Below are 21174 nucleotides of genomic sequence, written 5' to 3' on the forward strand. Positions count from 1 at the left end.
CAGTAAGGAGTATGGACAGTCATCTGGTGTCCTTCCAAAGATGCCAAGAAAGAGGGAAAAGTTACTTTTCATTTTTAATTCTTTTTGCTTTTTTTCCCCCCTTTTTTTTAAAACTGAGAATGCAAGGTTTATTTTTATAACTTTAGTTTTGTGTGGGCTGCTGCTTCAGTGCTTGAGGATCTCCTCTGATTGTTTGCAATACCTTATTGCCTGTCTTACTAATACTTATCTACCTTGACATCAGAGACACTCATGCAAAAAAAGAAATTGCCTGCCTTTTATTCTTTTCACAAAATCTTCACCAGTGACATCATGATGCTGAGCTCACCTGTCCTTCTTATCTGTTGACTTTGAGTGGGGTTTTTCTGGTCATTTCAACAGAGTTGCCACTTTCCAGACTTAAACATGAAATGAAACAGGCAACATAAAGAAAGAGTATTTATGCCAGCCTTATTTAAGCAAGAGACTTCATTTAAGCAAGCCTATTTATATAGTGAGGTTATTTATACTACTTTTGGCTGTGAATGGGCGTGTGTGGGCATGCTTCTGTTGTGCATGCAACACGTGTTTGGGGTATGTATATTTGGCTGCACATTTCCATGTACACGGATTGAAAAAGTGGCTGTTAATGTCTTTGAGAAAGGGGTGTTGCAAAGCCTAGCTCAGGGAGACTTTGAAATCCTCAGGATGCCTGCTGCCAGAGGCTGACACAGAATAGAAGCATCAGTAGCTCATTTTGTGTGCTCCGAATTACCTTATGAGGGTGTGGATGGAGGATATTGCCCTTTCTGGCTGAAGCTAAGTGTTCACTCAGTAAATTGCTCCTATTAGAGCACACTTGCAATAACTCCATGGTAAACAGCCCTAACTGTTCATTCAGCTTATGTGAGCATTCATGTGACTTTCATTCCTGCATGAGGTGGAAGCAGACAGAACACATTCTTAGGAAAATTTGTTGGGTGCTTGCTGGACCTGGAAACTGGACTCATGTTTTCTGTTCTTCTCATTAACTGTAGTCTTGGCAATCCCTTTCTGCACCACCGGAGTCTTCCGACACTTACCCTTCCCTGCAAGCCTGGGATGCAAAAGCAGTGCTAAGGTGATGTGATAAGCATGGATTGGCACTCATCAACAGCTATTAAAATAATAGTCTGGAGGTCCTTCAGCAGCAGCTGGGAAGGTGAACCAAGGCAAAGATAACTCTGTAACTGAGTTGTTTTCAGTATACTCTTTCTAAACATCATCAACTAGCATTGTCAGTCTGGCCTTAAAGGTGCACAATCATGGCAACAGTTCCTCTTAAGGCTGCTGGGTGTCTGATTGTTACTCTTAACACACAGCAGAAGCTTCCAAAATTAAAATGCACACATAGAAATCTCTCCTCAATAAAAATCCTGGGGTTTTTTTCCAGAGTGGCTAGGCAAGTAAATACTGGGTTTTTAGAAATCCAGAGATGTTTGCTAGCATCATCCATTGTGACAGTCTTAAGGGTCTGTTGGATTAAACCCAAAGCCCCTGCTTCAGGTCTCACACTACTAATCTCTTCTCCATTAGCAAGGGAGAGCATGAGTTTTGTGTGAACAGATTTAATCTTCCTGTGCAGCAGATGTGCTGACACATGGGTTTCTCCAGTCAATGGGGTAAATAATCTTTTGTTTAAGTAGTTCCTAAGTACCTATTTATGTAATTAACATTATAAAAAAATCATGTGTCATTATTTAAACAGTGAACCATGACAGCATCAGACTGAGTTCAGATAACTGAGACAGATGATTTTTTTCCTTTATTTTGTCCATCCTGTTGTTCTTTGGTTTTGTTAAAATCAGAAAAGCTAAAGAAATCATTCTGTTACCATTTCACATTATCAAGTAGAGATTTAACTACCATCTTCTAGAAGAAAACTGCAGTGCACTAATGAATAAGATGGAGGGGAGCATGCATGCATGAAAGAAAGACAAGAGCAAGAACCTACAGGGCATAATTTGTTTCAACAGTGTTAGTATGATGTACATTCCACAGTGCCCATCCTACAGAGACCCAAGTATTAAGTGGAAGTCTTAGACTGTTTGGATTGAAGATAAACCCAGCTTCTATTGCTTGTTTGGCAGCCTGTGCAAAGCACGAGCTGGAGAAATAGCTAAAGATGAAAGGCAAAATACTGCAGCGATGTGAAATTGTTCTGTCCTGGCTATGTGTACTCCAGACAGTGATTGAATGAGAGAACTGAGATTACAATGACATGACTGAAAATGCTCTCAGTATGTTGCAAAGGGTTTTCACACAAAATTATGATATGCATTTGACCAATGTGGGCAAAGGAGGGAGCAGGGAAAATCCTAACCCCACCAGTGGATGAAGAATATATGATAAATTTGGCAGATAATGCTCATATGGTCTGAATGTACTGAAAATTTAAAACTCACAAGATGATTTCTGAGCCTCTTGCAGTTGTGTATTTAAGAGTGCTATGTGAAGAATCCTGAAGCCGATGATGTGTATTGTGAAACCTTCTGCTGTCTACTGTCTGGATTTATTATAATTGATTTGAAATTCTTCAGTGCCCTCTCATGCTATATGACTGCAATGTATGTTGGAAATGGCAAGACTTAAAGGTTGCAGACAGCTGTAGGGGCTTGTGTATTTTAAGAGCTTTTTTAATATGATAGCTATCCAAAGACAAACTAACTATGATTGTATATGACACTGCCGCCAAACCTAAACATCACTTGAGGTTGTTTGTCTGCTGTATCCAGTATCAAGGTTAGAAATAATTTTATTTTTTTCCTTGTGCATGTATCAAAATCTATGCAACTCCAGATTTGTTCACTGTAACAGAACAGTCTTCCTCTAAGCAACCCAGTTTCTCTTTCTTCCTTTTTCAGACTAGGTTTCTTATGAGGGGTTGTGGTGCCTTTCTTCTTTTTGTTTAATTGTTTTTTGTTTTTTTTTCCTAAGATGTGGCTATTTTGGTTCTGTATCAAAGGCAAAGCATTTTAGATCTTCTTATAGTTAACACTGGAGGTGGAAATGGAGCCTACAGTCATGTTGTCTAGACTAGGAAGTCTCCTTTCACTACTCAGACTACATGTAATCATTTAGCAACAGGAAAACTGAGAACTATTCATGTCAGTTCCTGTAGCCAATTTCGGGATCGTTTGTAGGCTGTCTTTGGCTTAGCTGAAGAGCTTCAGTTGTCAGAGATGATGAAGAAGAATTGCAAATTCAACACCCCTAGACAGTCATCATCCAGACTACTGCTGTGTATGTCCAGGACTGTTGCATGAAATTCTATAAAGCTATGCTTTAATTTGTATAAGACAAGTGGAGACTTTCTTTAATGCATGTCTTTGTATCTTGAAGTTTTTTAACATGTGTGTGCATCCTCAGAATGGGGAAACCTATCCGGTGGTGCAGGAAGAGACTTGAATGCTCCCTGTGGTTACAGCACAGGGGAAGGTTGTAAACACTGAAGGTGCTCCTTGGTGCTTGGATGGTGGAAATGCTTTGCAGAATGAAAGCTTCTGTGGTTCTGTAATTCATGTAGACCTTCTGGGTGCTATGGTGGCAGATCACCTCTGAAGGTCATGTCTAATCTGATTTGCAAAGCTGTGTTCCTGACTGTTTTCAGCAGCTTATATATCACTTGTGTGTTCCTAGTCAGATAAGCTTTGTGGTTTGTAGTAAACCTGTCGTAAATGGCAGAAAGGATAGATGTCTCTTTATGCTCTGGCCCAGCATTTTCATTTGAATTTGTGTTTTTGTGTTACTATGCAAAATCTTCTTTCTGATGCAGTAGTATTAGAAAAAAAACCCAAACCTTCAAAACTGGTCATTTGAAATAAAGTGTAGGGGCCTTCTGATAAAAGAGTCATGAAGTTTTCTGATACTAAGATTTGGGAAAAACCAAACTAAATGTGATATATGGCCTTGGAAGTCTCTGAAATACTTGTTTGTATTATCTACACACTAGGTCCTAATTGACACTTCAAGAATACAGATGTGAAAGGGAAATATGTCAGTCTTCCTGGAATAAATCAATAGGACTAACTGTTCCTGGTGCAAATCAGCTGCTTCTAAAAATGGACTTTTGAAAGGGCTTGAAAGTTTACTCAGAATTATCAGGTAATTTATGGCACTGGAAGAGGAGTCACTGGGAGCCAACCAGCAAGTCTGTGACTTGGGAACTGTTAGCAGGTTAACCATCTTCCCCTTTAGGTATCTAGGCTAAAAAAAGAAAAAACCCACGATCTAGAAGGATGAGTAAGCATTATATCATCACTGATTGTTCCTCAGCTCCCACACACAAACAGGTCTTAGCCCATGACAGCATACTGGCAGGAGCTGCTGTCGGATTGACAAGTAGCAGCTTTGGTGTGAAGCCTTCCTGGAAATCTTTTATCCTTCTGGTTAAACAGCATCATTTTATCCTCCTATCTTAGAAGATTTTTTCACAAATCTTATTTATTATGCTGCTTTGAAAATGCCTGGATTTTTCTAGCCTTGAATTTTTGATCTCCCTTAAAAGCTTTCTTAGGTGTCTGTGTCTTGTCCTGCTTTTTAGATTGCAGTGAAATACTTAGTGTGTTTATTCTCACAACACAACCTTGTGAAGAAAAGAAATGCAATTTGCAGGGGAGTTTACTAAGGAAAGAAAGTGACAAAGGTGAGATTTCATAACCTTAAATCTAGTGGCTTGCTGTTGTCAGAAGCAGAGATCTCTGTCACTTCTGCTCCTTTCCTATGAAAGGAAAGACCTTAAAAATGTGTCTTCTGAGTTCTTGACTGGTTGCCCTAATCTGGGACACAATCTTCTCCCTGTGAGCATGTGAAATGCAGATGGGAGTTTTGGAAACTGGACCAAGGGAAAGTTTCTCCAGATACATCAAAGTTGCACTGCTAATTGTTTTTTTTTTTTTTTTTTATTGCAGTGGGGTTTTGTTTAGCAAAGCACAGCCTCATGAAGAGTTTTGAACTCTGTGCATCACATAACAGAAAGGAACAATGTATTTCATAAGGAACCTCTTCAATTTAGTTTTGGCTTAAAAAATTAATTGTAGAGACCTTCTAGGGATGTGCCATTTGGTTTTCATTGTACAGTAGCATTGAAACATTTGTTGTTGGTTTGCATGATTATTTTAAGCTCTACATATTGACAATGCATCCAGTCCATGACATGACAATAACAGCTAGCAAAAATAACCTTGGAACTGCTGAAGTGTTTCACCATTCACAGACAAATGACAGAGCATGCTCCACACTCTCAGACCACCCTCTCCCCTGTGTGATTTAGGTGGAAGGAGGAGTGGGAGAGGGATGGAACTGGACAGATTGCTTTCTTCCACAGCAAGTTCTGTCAGCAAATCTAGGCTTTTTAATTAGCCCTCATTCCCTTAAAAATGCACACTGAATATCTTTCCACAGTTTAATATTTCAAGACTGAAAGAATGACCGCAAAAGCTGGCAAGCTCAGGGTAATCCGTATAGTGATGGTGTGCTCCAAAGGCAAATGAAAAGCTGAAGGTACAGCATTGCCAGAAGTGGACCCTTACAGCATCCTCAGCCATTACAAATACAGTTCTCTCAGAAGCTCACTTCTATGTCAAGAATTATAGTTGAGTCACAGATGGCCTGAAAAGCCAAATCTCTGCTGTAGCTCTCTGTTATGGCCTTGCTCCTGAGCACTAGACCAAGAGGCTTGGAAGACCTTCCTGGACTCTGGGTTAGACACAGGTAGAAGACATTTATCAGAGAGTGGCCTTTATTGTACAAGGAGATGAATCTACCTGCAAGTCTCTGTCATGGTGCATTTTAAAATGCTTCTATTTACCATGGCAAATGGAGTGGATTTCTGTTACTAGTGCAATACAGAAATGTTGAGGTTTTTTAAGAAGAGCTTTCATTTTTTTATTCTTTTTCTTTTAGTTAAATAAATGCAAGTAAGGGTTCCTGAAAAAGGAATGTATCCTCATTTTTTTTCCATCTGAAATTCTTTCTTAACACCATAATGATAGTATGTCAGTGTCTCATGGTCTGTCTGAGGTTATCTTTTTAATATAAATGCATGAACTTGACTTTTCTCCTCATCTTGCAGTTTCAGTAACAGGAACATGGAAAGAATGAAAGATTTTTTTTCAGTTGTCCCCAAAAAAGTCTGCGGAGCAGCCAGAAAATACCCCCAACTGCCAAACTTTTCCTTTGCTGCTGCATTGTTGGCTTGGGAATCTTGTCTCTCTCTCCAGTGTTCTTTTCTTCTAATCATCTCTCCTTCCTTATATTGTCAGAGGTCAGGACGGATTTTTCGTCAGTGAGTAGCAACCCTTTTGTGCAATATGATTTCCTAGTGATGTGTTTCATTAGGCCCTAACAGGACAGGAAATGCCCAGTGTAGAATTAGCTGCTTGAAGATGCAGGTCACTGTCTGTGGGTGCCAGATGCATTTTTGGAGGTTTCCAAATAGCTGTCTGAGATTTTCACCTTGTTTTGGAGAGATACAATATATGGAACTGGAAAACAAAATACAGTATTTTGACAGTAGTCTTGTCTTCTGCTGGTCAGTTAATTAAAGCTGAAATGTGCATAAGGTGTATTATTTGTTAGAGCAAGTCCAAAGTGGGGCCAAGAAGATGATCAGAGGGCTGGAGCACCTCTCAGGGAGACATTGGAGCACTTTCCTTAGCTGGAGAGGGACTTTTTACATGGGCATGGAGTGACACGACAAGGGCTAATGGCCTTAAAAGTGAAAGAGTGTTGATTTAGATTAGATATTAGGAAGAAATTCTTTACTGTGAGGGTAGTGAGGCACTGGGACAGACTGCCAGAGAAGCTGTGGATGCCCCATCCCTGGGAGTGTTCAAGGCCAGGTTGGATGGGACTTCAAGCAACCAGCATTTGTAAAAGATATCCCTGCCTATGGCAGGGGGGACGGATCTAGATGATCTTTAACTATTCTGTGATTCCGTGATGTGGGTACACAGGGAGTGTACCTCCTTAGCATATGCATGTGTACAAGTGAATTTGGGGTATGTGCACACATGTGTGTTGTGTGTGTGTGGTGTGTTTGCACAGGGAGAAAGTCAACACGTACACAGCTCTGTCTGTGTGTACTTTCCCAGCATGTACGAAAAGAGAGAGCAAACTCACAATGAAATAAGCAGCGAGAGCAGAGGGAAAAAAGATGAGATTGCAGTTGATTATGAGCCTGGCAGCAGATGTGCTACACAAATCCAGCCCGCTGCATCCAGGCTGTTTCCATGGCGATGGAGCGAGTAATTGTGGAGCTCCGGCGCGCTCCCCCGCGGCCCCCGCCAAGGTGGACCCGGGTGCCGGGTCCCCATCAGCGCTGCCTCTGGGTGAGCGCCGGGCCCTGGGACAAAAGGAGCGGGCGGGGAGGGGGAGCCCCAGAGCCGGAGATCTCTGATCTATTCATCCCCGCCGTGCGATGGCAGGATGCGAGGGAAGCGGCGCTCTCCCTCGGAAATACGGTCTCCCGAGATGCTAAATAAGCGGGCAGGAGTTTCCCTGCCGCGGGAGTGGGCTGCCATTGGCTGCCGCCGCCCGCCCGTGCCAATGGGAGCCCGCCGGGCGCCCGGCACATAAGCGGAGCTACGCGCGGGGCGCGGGCAGCGCAGCGGGCAAAGGTGCGCGGCCGCGGGGCAGCGCCTCTCACATGGCTGCGCCGGGCGCGGGTCTCCGCGGAGAGCCTCGCCACGGACCACCTGCCGCTGCCCGTGCGCACGGGGCCGCCCGCGAAAAGCAGCATTAAGTCATTCGCTCGCTGCCGTGTGGGAGGTGAATTTGTCATCGGGAACGATGGAGCTACGAGATCTCTGTAAGTAGATCCGTGTACTTTATCTTGCTATTTCAGCCTGGGCATGGAGCGATTAATGGTGTCGAGGAATGGGAAAAGCAAATTAGTTACAACTGTAAATGGCGTGAAGGATTCCTCGGTTTTGTTTCGCGTGTGGCGAGATGCGTTCTTCCAAATGGTTTCAGGCATCGGACAAACTAGTTAGCTGTTTGCATTGCCTTGGGCGATTTTTTAGCCTAATTAAGGCTAGTCTGTGGAAGGATGCTGTGTTCTTCGGGGTGTTTCAGATCACCCCTGTGTTTGAAAAGGAAAGCAAACCACATGGAACAGAATATCTCAGCCACAAAAGTCTGGGGTGCCCACATGTAGCCACCAGCGTTTGTGGTGTCGGTATAATAATAACAGGTATGTTATTACAGTGGTTTGTCAAACGCTAGTTCAGACCCTGAGCCAAGAAAACACAAGTTGCTCATCATTCATCACTGTATTCAGCACAAAAAAGTCACTGCTTTTCCTACCCTTCGTGTTCCTTCTCTCTTTTTTTCAAATTGATTTCTTCTTCTTCGAAGGCTTTTAAAAATGCATTTAATTCAAAAGCTTTCTTATGTTTATGAAACCTGTGGGTATGTGAGAAGTGTGGAGAGTTTCCTTTTTCACCATTGTGGGGCATGTGTTAGAAGTTGATTCCTTTGCCTGTTGGGACTCTGCTTTTGATTCTGTAAAGCAGAAACAGTATATTTAGAAAGGGGAGGGAAGTGTGTGTGCAAATATGTCCCTCTGTAACCCTCTGGGGTTACTTCAGTTACACCAGCCATGAATTCAGCTCAGCATTGTTCATGTTTTATTATGACAGGGAGCTTTGCTGCATGGAGCTCACAGTTGTCTCTGCTTAACCCTCTCAGAGACTTAGTTATCTTACCTGGTTTGTGGAAATACATAGGAGAAACAGCAGAAATGGGAAGAAAAAGATTTAGAAACACCTTTTTTGTATTTTCACCCTGTGCCTGAGCTAGTCAAGTGTATCACGAATTTTATAGTAACCAAACTGGGTGCAAACATCTTATGAAGCTGGCTGCGTTTTAGGGATCCATTTTTTGGTGTCTTGTGTTCATTTTAGAACTTAAAGCACAGCTTCATTTCCCAGCATTAGGAACTGCTGAGAAGTCACATTGCTGCCTGGGAATCTCAGGCTGAGGGTGTAAATTTTTTTTGATACGGTTTAAAAGCTGGTGAGCTTTGCTTTTGCCTTGCAAGTTGTGGCAGGAAGGTGTGTACGTGGAGCTTATCCCTCCAGTTAAAGGAATCAGCATTGCCTCAGAGTTGATGCCAAAAAAAGAATTGTCAGTGTTTTCAAGAACTGCTGGATCAATATAAATTTTAAAAAATTACAGAACATAGAATTCTGTGCATCAATACAGGAAGAGTGTCTGTTGATGAAAGCTGTGTAAAGCTCCTCTGTGTAGTTTTGGGTGTTTAACCCAATGTATCACAAACGCAGGAGGGACCCCTTATTAAGCTTGAGTTATTGCTTTTTCTGAAGACACAGATATAAGTCACTCTTCCCTGTGTTTCCCAGGGGTGTTTGGGTCGCCTTTTATTGAAATGATGGCCCCAGGCATCCTATGCCACTGGGCTTAGAAAAAATGCATTTTCCTAAGGTATGCAAAAAAGAGATAACTGTTAGCTCTTATTGCAATACTTATTTTTGTTTGGCAGTGATGAAAGTGCCAAGAATGAATTTTCTTTTTTAATGAAGAAGGTATTTTGCTGCTATGTCACCTTCCCCAGGGTCTTGTATCATTCATTTGTATTTACTTAGCACTGGTGTAGCTGAAAATCCCATTGCATACGGCAGTCTAGGCAAAGAGATGTGCCCACTCCCCATCTTGAAGGTGGATGCTTTGATCTAGGCTGAGATACTCCATAAAAACCTGTGAGAAAGCTTGGACCCTTGCACACCTGGGCATGGGTTGTTCCCAGCTCCAGGCTGGTCATTTTCAACACCTTTGGGATGCATCAAAATGAAGCTTAATTGCACCTTTGAGGGTTTTTAATTCCATCCCTACTGCCTTCTGCTTTATTTTCTGATTGCTGATGGTGAAAGCCTAGGAGAACATTGTCTTTTAAGGTCACTGCAACTCTTAAGATGATATTTTAATTCTTGTTAGCACTCCGGGGATATAGTTCAAACAACACAAACCTCTCAAATTTAGTCACCAGTGTTAGGCAAATACCGTATGTGATAGAGTTCCTCTCTCTCCCATAACCTTGTTTGAAGGGATTTTTTTGTCTATCCCTGTGCATTAGCAGATAAAAGGAGGAGACTGGGGGGGAGGGAGCGAGGGAGACAGCGTATAACTGCTAAGCACTGGATCAGTCTGTCTGAGGGCTTCAAACCACAGTGGTGCCTGAGGTGGAAAAGCTCGTGTTGCAGTCAAAGCCATGCTTGCATCAGATTTTTGACCTGATGGTGCAGAGAACGGTTGCTCGTCGTTAGTGCTTGGGGAGGATCTATGTGGGAGAGGCATTTCAAATTCCCAGGCTATAAGAGTTCCAGCAACAGAGGAGTGAGTAGGCTTCAGTGAGAGCTGTGGCATGCTGGCAGCAGTTGGGAGGATGCAGAAGCTGAAAAAAATGCTATCTTGGGGTAGCTTTAATTGGTTGCATTGGAAAACACTTGGTTTGATGGGCTCATATGTCTTCTAAAATGCTTGGTGCCAGACCAAATTGGCATAGCTCCATTGACTTACACGAGATGCCACCAGGCATTGATCTGATCTTCAGTCTTATGCTTATATTTTTCTTGGAAGAGAGAGATTTTCACAAAGGCAGAGGGTTAATTTTTTCTTTCTATTTGCCTCAGTGACAGTAATATTGAAAACCTAAGTGGAATAGGCATTCCACAAGTTTTGTTTTGGTTATCCTTTATCTGCTTGTAGAGCCTCATATGTTAGTCTATACTGGAAGCATAGAGCAGAAATTCTGATCTTTTATAAGTGTCCAGAGATATCAAATTTGAATGTTTCATTATTTCCCTCCTTCAGTTACAAACGCCCTGATGGTCATTCATGTTCTAGATAAAGAGATGCTAGAGCCATCAGTCTTCAGTTTTGCCTCAGATGTGTTTGGTTTTCACCCCATTATTCAAGTGAGTAGGTACAAATTTTTACACACAGGTATAACAAGGTGGCTCGATATGTTCATCTCCAAATGAATTGAAGACAGTTGTAACTCCAGTTGAGACTAACCACACAAATATAAACAGTTCCTTATTTTTGTGTCTGCAAAAAAAAAACCCCAAGTTTTTTAGGAAAAGTTTCTCCATGCTAAGACTTGCTTACATGGAACATCATGCCATGGAAAGCTCTCACTCCCTGTTCAGTGCATGCACACTCACGTCTCAAATGGCACATGCACACAACAAAGCAACACCAAGCACAGAATAAAAGTGGAACAGCAGTAAAACAAAGACTTGTGACTTGTGAAAAGCCCATTGATTTGCTTGACACCCATTTTGTTCAACATTGTGCAGTGCTAATCTGAAAATTCCTGTGCGTCACGAAAACTTTTCAGAACAATAAGAACTGTCAATTCCAGCAGATTTTATAGACCTGTCATTATTCTTCTTGTCTTGAAGCACTAAGTGGCATATAGAGAGATTTTTGGCAGGAGTTCAGGACTACTCTCATAAAGAGGAATCGTGTGCCACTACCTCATATATGTTATCACTTGAAGTTAGAGTTCAGCCCAGCACAGGCTCCTGGAAGCATGTCTTTCCCCATCCAAGTGTGCTGCTTTTATGGATCTCACTTATTTTGTCTCTTCAAAAACCCACAACTACGAACCACTGCTTTTTACTGCTTTTTTTAGATGCAAAAATGTAAAAGAAAAAAATTGTACATTCTTTCTATATTTTGACTTGATATCTTCCAGAAAACTAGAATACTTTAATGAAATCCCATCCCCTCTCCTACACCTGCTGCTTCTTCAGAAAAGAAAAGTGGGGATAGCAGTACTGATGGCCACAAGCAGAAGTTTTTATTAACTCCCTTTCTCTTGAGGTCGTATTGCTGGTACTTCCTTCTCTTGGAGCATCTGTTAAGAAAAAGCTCACACACCTTACATTCCCCATCCTTAGGAACTACAGCCCCCCTTAGACACATGCTTCTGTGAGGAGAAGCATAATGATGGGAAGGAACATTGACTTTGTGTCAGAGAGGCTCAATTTAAAGTTCTTTTTCCAGAATGAGAGGCCATGTAACTTTCCGGTGTTTTGTCTTCCATACTTACACTTCCCAGTGTAGCATCATCTGCATACATACCTCACCCAAATTAAATAAAGTTTCAGTACAGTAAGGGTTGTGATATTCGTTCTGAATATGAAAATATTCATTCAGTTATGCATCCTTGGTTTTGGTAACTTGCAGAATCCATACATTTTGCAATAAACCTTCAGCATTTTCAAAAGTCTGCCGGGCATGGATCCATTTTTTGTGGACTTCACAAAATTCTACCAGGTTTTGCAACTTAGGAATTCAGTGGTTTCAAAAAAGCATGTGAAAATCAGACCTCAGAGGACATGCATGACATCTTCATCTAAACTAGAACTTTGATTAGCTCTATCTTGGGCGTTTTAAACTTCTCTGTAACGCACAAAAGCAATCTTGTAATGGGGTGAAAAAGGAGATCTTCTTACTAGTGCTAGCCCACTGCCGAATTAATACATCAAATAATATGCTCTTATCCTGAATCACTGGACTGCTTTTATCAGAGCTTTTGATGTGGCAAAAAAAGTGCTTGTTCCATAGCTACAAACCCAACTTTCTTAGTCTTCCCTTCTCTTTGAAATTCAATTTTTTTAAGACTTGGAACATCATGATACAGAGAGCAGCATTCACAGCTAGGTGTTTCAAGACTCACATTCAGAGGCATATTAGAAGCCACACAAAGGGATTTTCTTTAAGTGAGGTTTTCAAATATATGTAACCTTCTGGCTTGACCTCTGGATCCACTCCCAGTCTGCATTTCAAGAAAAAGCATCTACCCACATATAGTTGTCTCCAATAAGATCAAAGCTGTTATTGTATTCTGACACCCGTGAGAAAGAAATGGATATATAAAAAAAAGTGGGGGAAATTGTGAAAAGATTTGAATGAGTTCACATTTATGAAAGACATGAACCCACGGATCTTGGAAGCGAAGGGAAGACTTTCAGGATAGCTGCAGAACGTTTCTTTATTGGTTAGCTTTACCAAGCTGATTAAACAGACTTGCAAACATAAACAAAAATAGATTTTCTAGATCCCTACAAATATAGCTCTGCAAGTGCTTTGCCACGAAAGTTAATTATGTTCTAACTTTAGACTGGAGTTTCTGCCTGGTGCCTAACAGAAGCCACTGCAAAGTGTGGTGTTATTTCATTCTACCATTGCAGCCCCTCATCAAGGTGTGGTGTTTTTCCCAGTTTCCACCATTTTTCTGGCATAGGTATAGATTTATCCCTGCTCTGGCAGATACGTCCTGGAGGACTGAGAGGAAGTGTCTGCAGATTGAGAAATGCAGCTCTGTTTGTGTGCTCGTATTTCTTGCTGTCCTGTGTGAAAGCACCAGGAAGGCTTTGCAGTGCTTGTCCTTCCTCTGTGTGGAGGGATCATCAGCAAAAGGCGCAGCAGAGTCAACGTGTGTGTTTTGCTGTGTTGCTCCCTTGCCTCAGCACAACCAGCCACAGCAGAGCCCCTGGCTTTCAGCCAGCTGGGATGTGCCAGAACGTGCTGGAGCTAAAGCTTTGAGTGCCCTACAAGGGAAGCGTGTCCCAGTTTTTGGCAGCACCACAAGGTTATCACCTCCGCATCAGATAATTGAGCATGGTGCCGAGGAGTGTTGTGTATGGAAGAACCTTGTCCTACAAGAAAACTTCCTCACCGTTCTTGTGTTCAACACAAGCAGTTAAAATGTATCTGTGGCCCTAGCCACAGGGAAGGGAAGGACTGTAGATCAACGAGGCTTCCCTCCTGATTTTTGCTATGCCCTCGCAAGGGATCTTCTCCTCTCCCCTTCTCCATACTCACCTTTTGGAGGCTGGAATTAAGCCACTTGGCCAACAGAAGCTTCTCTCATCTTTCAGAAAGGGGAGCCTCCCTAATGTGAGACTCTTTGTTGTCTGTTTAAGCCCTCAGGGTCGTGCTTAGGAATAGCTGCGGCTGCAAAGGCATACAGAATGTCCGTGAAACCTCTCACTTTTGCACCACCAGTTGCTTTGGTGCATAGAATAAATAAGAAAAGGCTTGAGTTAGGAACACTTCTGATGCTTTGTAACTGCAGTGAGGAGCTGGGTTATATTTATATGTTAATAGTTGGTCTTGAATTTTTCTGCCTTTAAATGCTACTATAACCCAGTTAAATATTTAATAGAAGAATGGAAAGTCTATTCACAGCAGTTTCACAAGTAAATTCCTTTGTTCTCACTTCCCAACTTACCTTTTAAAATCCCCTATTCAAATTATCACCCTATCTCAAACAGCAACAGTGTTTTGCCATTATGCTTTGAATGTCATAAGTTCCATTTTCAATGGCAAGTGGAATTATGCTCATTTCTGATGGTACTGAATAGGTACAAGTGAGTCTTAAAATAAGTTCTGCTTTTTCATGCATGAAATTATGTATCAGTTCACCTCTGCATGCAGGATTTCCATCATTCAAAAGTCATGGGCATCTACTCCAGAATGAACTTTGCACCAATCCCAATAACAATTTTCATTGCTAAAGGTTCTAGCCCAGTGAATTTCAAGGCTTTGAATTTGTATTACATATTTAAGGTATAAGCAAAAAACTTTCTGTCTAAGAATGTCTTTGGTGGAGTAAATATCAAGTGCTTCAGGCATACAGTCCTGACCATTATTGTTTATCACTGACCTGGTAAGAAAAACAGTTGCTGGATTGTGTCAGATTTTTTGGGACGTTCTGTCAGGTTTCAACAAAGAATAAAAGAGACACCTTTCTAATTCTGTTAACTGTTATTGGGTACTAGTAATTGAATGAAATTTGGAGGTTTTTCAGTCAGAGAGATGAATGACAGATTTGTAATGTGAAAAGTATAAGAAAGCCCCACAGCTAATTCTATGATTTTAAACTTAAATGCCAGAGCTCAGTTGCTGATCCAGAAGTTTGCCTAAACTATGATTTAAAGGCTTTATTGCACCAAAATCCTAGAGGTTATTGCAGTTTGGAGCAGATAATCACACTGTGTGGTTCTTGGGATTGTGAAGAAATGTGCACATTTCTTCATGATCTCCTGCACAGGCAGACACCTGGGCCTGAATCCCAATCCTTTCAGATCATCCCTTTGATCTGGTGTTCTCATCATTACTGCTGACAAACCATTTAACCTAGCAAGGGTATTGTGCATCTCTGATGCCACAGCCCATTTGGAGCATCTACGTGTCACCAGTGCCACAGAGCACCCATAAAAGGTGAACCCAGCAGGTTATGGGGCACTTTTAGGGCTGAGTACAGTGGTCCTGCTTCACGATTCTGGTCACCTCAGCATTATTCATTGCTTGTATGAACATCATGATCAGGGTGCAAACTCAAGAGCTGCTTAAAAGGAGCACCAGTCCAGAAGGCAAAACCTTGACCATGTTGAAACAAGTGCTAGAACTCCCATCAGTTTTAGGCTGGTCCCCAGAATTACGGGGTTGAATTCCTCCTGGGCTGAAGTGGTCAAATTGTACCATGAAGTCAGTCAAAGAGCATCTCCTCCTAAAGAAAATGAGAGATGTCAGAGAGCTCTGTGTGAGTCAGTCACAAAAGAAGTAACAATTTTGATTACTGATATACAAAAAAGAATGTTCCATCAGGGATAACAGCTTGTTACTTGCTCTGCTCTCGGGATGCAGGGAGAAAGGAAGAGAAAGTGCGTGCTTGTAGCCAAGCTGGCTGCTACAGTCCAGCAGCACAGTCAATCAAATTGTTTCATCCTTCCAAGTCATTCTGTATTACCACTGATTTATCTTGCTGCCATGCAATTGTCCCCTGTTGATAATTCCAGTTTTGTCAAGATATGACAGAGATTTTGCAGAAAACCTGCAAGCTACTCTTACCAGCGGCAAACAGTAGGAGAGCAAAGTAAGATTTCCTCCTTTTCATTGATGCCTATAAATAGTCCATGCTAACCTTAACAGCCCTGAAGACCTAGGGAATCTTTTTTTCTAAAAAAAGAATCCATTATTTTTAAAACTACATTGACTCAGCAGAAGTAGACGTGTGTGCTTTAGATCATGGTAGGTTGACAATCAAGCCCTGCTGTGAATGCTTAGCTCTTCAATTCTGGCTGTAATGTTTTACATTTATTTTAACTCTGCAGGGTACTGGCACAAGTCTTGATGAAATGTCCAGAAAGGATACTGCTTTAGTTACTGTATATATTTAAAAAAAAAGGTCTTATTTACAGTTTTTACAATTTAGTTCTCTGTTTCTTCGATTTTTCCCTATGTACATGAGACAGAGAGGAGATAAAGCACATTTAATTTATGTCTAAGAATGGGTTGCTTAATAACAAATTTTGTAGTTCTCTGTTGTGCTAAGCAGAATTAGTCACAGGAGCCATTATGTGGACTTGAGTGGTATTACTCCAATATGCAAGTGCTATCCAAACATGATTTGAGCTACTTTGAAAAGTGTAAGAAGTTTCTTAAGAAAGCTGAGTCCCTTGGTCTTGCAGATGGGAGAGTTTTTTCAATATGACATTAGTATGCATGCATCCAATTAGAAATTAATGGGAAATCCAGATTTATGTAGTAGGAGAAGATAACTAGGATGCTTGCCATTACTGATGCAAGAAGAAAAATGGTTGTCTCTGTGTGTATAGATGTTATAAATAGTCTGGGCTTACATCACCTTTTAGTTTGCTCTGTAGTCCTACAAGACTTTTTACTAATACAACTCACAGAATCTTCACTGGAAATGTAAATTTTTGCAGAAGATGCAGATCTGTGTTTTTCCAGGTAATTTTAATTTTTCATGGGATTCTAGGGAGATTTTAAAGGCATCTCCAAAAAAAGTAGTTTTATACATATGCCATACTGACAAATGTTTAAGTGAAACAAGGCTGTAAAACAACATAAAGATATTACCTTCTAATCAAGTTATTTCCCTGCTGTTATCAGTCTTGAGAAGGAGTTCTGAAAATACCATAAAGAAGTATGAGTTTGAAAAGAAAGAAAAACTGCAGATTTCCACTATTTTGTGTATTTTTGGGGTTGATAGAAAGGAACGTTAAACTACCTGTGTTTGATGGGAGCATTTGATCACCTGAGAGTCTGTCTGCCCTGCTCTTAATCCTGTGGTATTTCAGGATCCTTAACCACCAATTTCTAAAGATGATAATCCAACCCCATGCAGTCAGTTGTGTTCCTCTCATCAAGAGCCACACTGGAGTTACTGGTCTTTCAATAGAAACTGGCTTAACCTAGCAGGTGGTTAGATTTTGTTGAATTTTCTTCTATAAGAGTTAGGCTGGTCTATTAGTTGGTTTCAGTGTAATGCTTAGATGTCATTCTTTTATTAGGGTCTTTTGAGGGTGGCCTTACTTCAGTGATGATGAAAATCACCCCTGCTTAGAAGTCTCACCTCTGGCAAAACCTCAGTTAGCATCATGAAAAAGAACTTTCCTGTACAGGCTGTTCACTTTTGCTCACTGATCTGGCAGTCCACTGTCTCCCCCAGTGCTTTGCTTTGATGTGGCTTGTCTTGCCACATGGTAAATAGGAGAGAACACCTCATGGTAACCACAAAAAATTTCGTACAGATATCAGCATGATCTGATTATACCTCCAGTGCAGATATCCTACCCTAAATGTTCTAGTTTGCTATAAGGGAGAACAAGAATGGGAGCCAGTTCTCAGGCATATTGCTCTGCAACCCCTTCCTTGTCCAGAAGCTGCTAATGAGCCTTCAGAATTAGGTGAATCTCTTTTAAAATACTAAATCATAGCATTTTACATTCCTTTCTAGTTTATTTTAGAAAATCAGTCCTAAGATAAAGGACTTTAGAAGCAAAAATAACAGGATGATGCAATAAAGCCAGTGGTCGTGTTTGCAGCTGAGCAAGTGTCAGGAGTCAGGCTGAAGATGTTTACAGATGCCATCTAGTAGCTTTCCACTGACATGAGGGGGCACTCAGATTTGCTTCAACTTCTAGCTGGAGAGGCATAATAAATTCTCTGTTGGCCAAGTTGATCACTTAGAAGCTACATTCCAAGCATATCATGGGAACAATCTGCAGATGTACATGACACTAGCTTGCAAGTTTCCTATTACATACAGGCCAATTTGATACATCTCTTCTGGAAATCTTTAGTATCCTTCCTTAAAACTAGGAAAGCTAGTAAAGGGACTTATCTCTAAAGCTCTGGAAAAATGAATTAAAGTTGCTCTGAATTTTACCAGAGCAGAATAATAGCCAGAAAGTACTCAGTAAAATCCAAGGGAAGAAAGCAGGGTGCACGTCCTTGCAGCCTCTGACGGCAAAGAAGAGTGAACAGTGGGGAAAGGCAGAACAGTATGCCAAGATTTGTTCAAGCTGGCAGTGTGTGTTGTGAAGGGAGGAGAGAACATTCATATCAGAGTGGAAACACTAAGACCAACCTTGAGCAAGAAAATATTATTTGTATTTGGCAGGCATCGTGTCTCTGAGAAGTAGGAAAGGAGAAAGTCCTGTTTCATGATGTGGTTGATGACTACATCAAACTGACACAATCTGCTTCAGTCCTTCCATCCACCACAGATTTGTTGTACCACCTTGAACCAAGCAGGGTAACTTCCTTCCTGGTTCCTGGCTTTCTGCCTCTGTCACCCGTGAACAGTAGCACTGTCCTGACTTAACGGGATATTGCAGATATAAAAGTGTACTGAAGATTCAATTCTGTGGTTCAGAGCAAGCAAAAACAGGCTTGAGCCCTTAGGGTTAAGATTTCCCTGCAAAAGAGCTGCAATAAAGTTTACAGACGTAAACACATTTTATTAGCCAAGGATGCTTTTGTAGTTAAAATACTACAATTCTAGTTTCTTAAAGGAGATGTGAAATTTCCTGTAACACAAGAGGTTTTGTAGAGAAGCAGGAGTAACCAATGCTATGTGCTAACCCTGAAATTGTGTCTTGTGTACTGTCAACTTATTTCTGGCTCACTGCGTCCAAATGAGGGCTATCTTTCTTCAGAACTCAATTTTACCACTGTTTGAGCCAAATTTGGGTTAGATAGAGCTAAAATTCGGGTAAGCATACTATATGAAGTGAAAATAAATGATAGTCCGTAGCTGGACGCTGTCAAGGTTTAATCTAGACCAGTGATGCCAGTTGTTTGTTGAGCAATGTTGAGTCACATAAAAGTTCCAGGTCGTTACATGGTTGGGATGTCCCCCACCACAACCAAGGCCAGTGTCTCTTCCTTCTGTGCATATCCCCTTTCTCAGTGCAAGATGCAGGCTTGCTGTGTGATGGGAAGATGTGCCAGTTGGCTTACTGGGGAGGAAGGAATGAGGGAACCCTCAAGAATAAGGAGAGAGGGAGAAGAAGAGAGAATAGGCCATGTTTTGGAGACCATAGGTAGGTCACCTTCAATTAGGTATCTATTACAGAGGTATTTTCCACCTTGTTTCTGCAAGTGCTGGGATTGGAAAAAGTATTTGAGTAACTTCTGTATCATTTACATTTTCCAATGCTTCCATTTACATTGGGATGCTTTTGTTCATCAAAACAAATAAAAGACAATGTGGCATCTTCACCATGCTGACCAAAAACCAATTGTCTTAAAGGAAGAAAAGATTGAAAATATAAATAGCTACCAAAAATACATCCCTGATCTTAAAAAATGCTGAGCCCTAGGATGTTTCTGCTGTTAATGCTTTGTCTCTCCACCCCTTTTTTTTTCTTTTTCTAGCCTGGTAGTGGAAGCCCATACAATTATGAGCTACTGCACAATTTTACACCTAAGGTACACAGTCACATTTAGAATCTGACAGTGTTCTCCTTCTGGGATAGGAACACTGCTTGCGGCCCACAATTGAAACAATTAGCTTCATTTAAAAAAAAATAATTGTTCTCTGGCTTACAGATACATTTTAAGAATTAGTTAAAAGGAAACAAAAGAAAAAATTTCAAGTAGACAGGTGAACAAGCCTCAGTACTTCACCAGATCTTAGGGTTTTGAGAACATAAATGATTTAAATTAAAAGCCATTTGAGAATATATAATAGAAGAAAGGGGTCTGACAACAGCAGATGGAGCAGAATAGAAATGGTGATGTTACTCTATGTACCTGCTTGCACGAAAAACAGCAGCTGTAAGGAGGAATTTGAACTAAACTCTATCAACATGTATTCTTATAGCTCTTTTTAATGGGTTATTCTGTTCCTCTCCCAGTTTCTCTTGACCCTTTTCTGAGGGTTAAATTAATCCCTTGTGCAGCTCAGCTGAGGATAATGAAGTTGTCCTAGGGTACGAATGTAGCCTTTGGGTTTGACCTACAGAAGGCTGAGCCTCTATTCCTCACTATGTTTTCAGGCAGTTTTATTTATGTTGCATTAATTAAAAACACCTTCAATATTCCCCAGGCTTATGTGCTCTCCTGTGCAGAATAAAGGAGATTCCAGCATCTGCCCTCTCTCAGCCCATCCATGCCAATGCAGAGACAGTAGAAAATTCTGCTAATGAGGGGATCTTAATGACCCTGATCATGTTTGTGAGCAAAAAGGCTCATGTTCTGATAGAACTGGCGTGGGCATGGTTTATGATGTGAGGAACAGTTTGGATTCCTTTTTGGAGCCATAGGCACAGCTCGCATTTGGCCAGTAAGGCAGAGCCTTTTTTGCTGTCGGTGAATGCGAGGCATGACCAATTCCATGTGGTCATCTGGAATTTGATACAGGGTAGGCAGACCAAAATGTCTGTCCACTTCCTATGTATTATGTTTTTAAAAGGTCTCAAAACAGATGCTTTTAACATTTTAAATACATCAGTGTCCATGAACAGTACCAGTTTGGGGTCCGAAACCTGGCTTTTTATCCAATGTGAGAGACAAACTGAAATCTGGTCCAAAGTCACCCCATTATTCTGAGAGTTTTGACTGCAGTAAATTCTCTCTCTTTCTCTCTCTCTTTCTCTCTCTCTTTCTCTCTCTCTTTCTCTCTCTCTTTCTCTCTCTCTTTCTCTCTCTCTTTCTCTCTCTCTTTCTCTCTCTCTTTCTCTCTCTCTTTCTCTCTCTCTTTCTCTCTCTCTTTCTCTCTCTCTTTCTCTCTCTCTTTCTCTCTCTCTTTCTCTCTCTCTTTCTCTCTCTCTTTCTCTCTCTCTTTCTCTCTCTCTTTCTCTCTCT

General features: G+C 41.2%; 1 protein-coding gene across 5 annotated transcripts in view; it reads left to right on the forward strand.

Annotated features, from left to right (window-relative positions):
• Positions 1-21174, forward strand: part of ELMO1 (engulfment and cell motility 1) — a 305383-nt gene that overhangs the window by 217087 nt on the left and 67122 nt on the right. Inside the window, exon 1 of one of the 5 annotated variants that reach the window (XM_042042863.1) lies at positions 7354-7828. The exons of the other annotated variants lie outside the window; for them this stretch is intronic. The gene's annotated coding sequence lies outside the window, so the exon portion shown is untranslated. Of the gene's footprint in view, positions 1-7353; positions 7829-21174 lie in introns of those variants that run through there. 5 annotated transcript variants of the gene reach the window in all.

This window comes from Corvus kubaryi, unplaced genomic scaffold (assembly GCF_017639235.1).
Source record: "Corvus kubaryi isolate FWS band 111438036 unplaced genomic scaffold, C.kubaryi_AGA036_p1.0 37398, whole genome shotgun sequence".
In the NCBI taxonomy this organism is placed as follows: domain Eukaryota; kingdom Metazoa; phylum Chordata; class Aves; order Passeriformes; family Corvidae; genus Corvus; species Corvus kubaryi.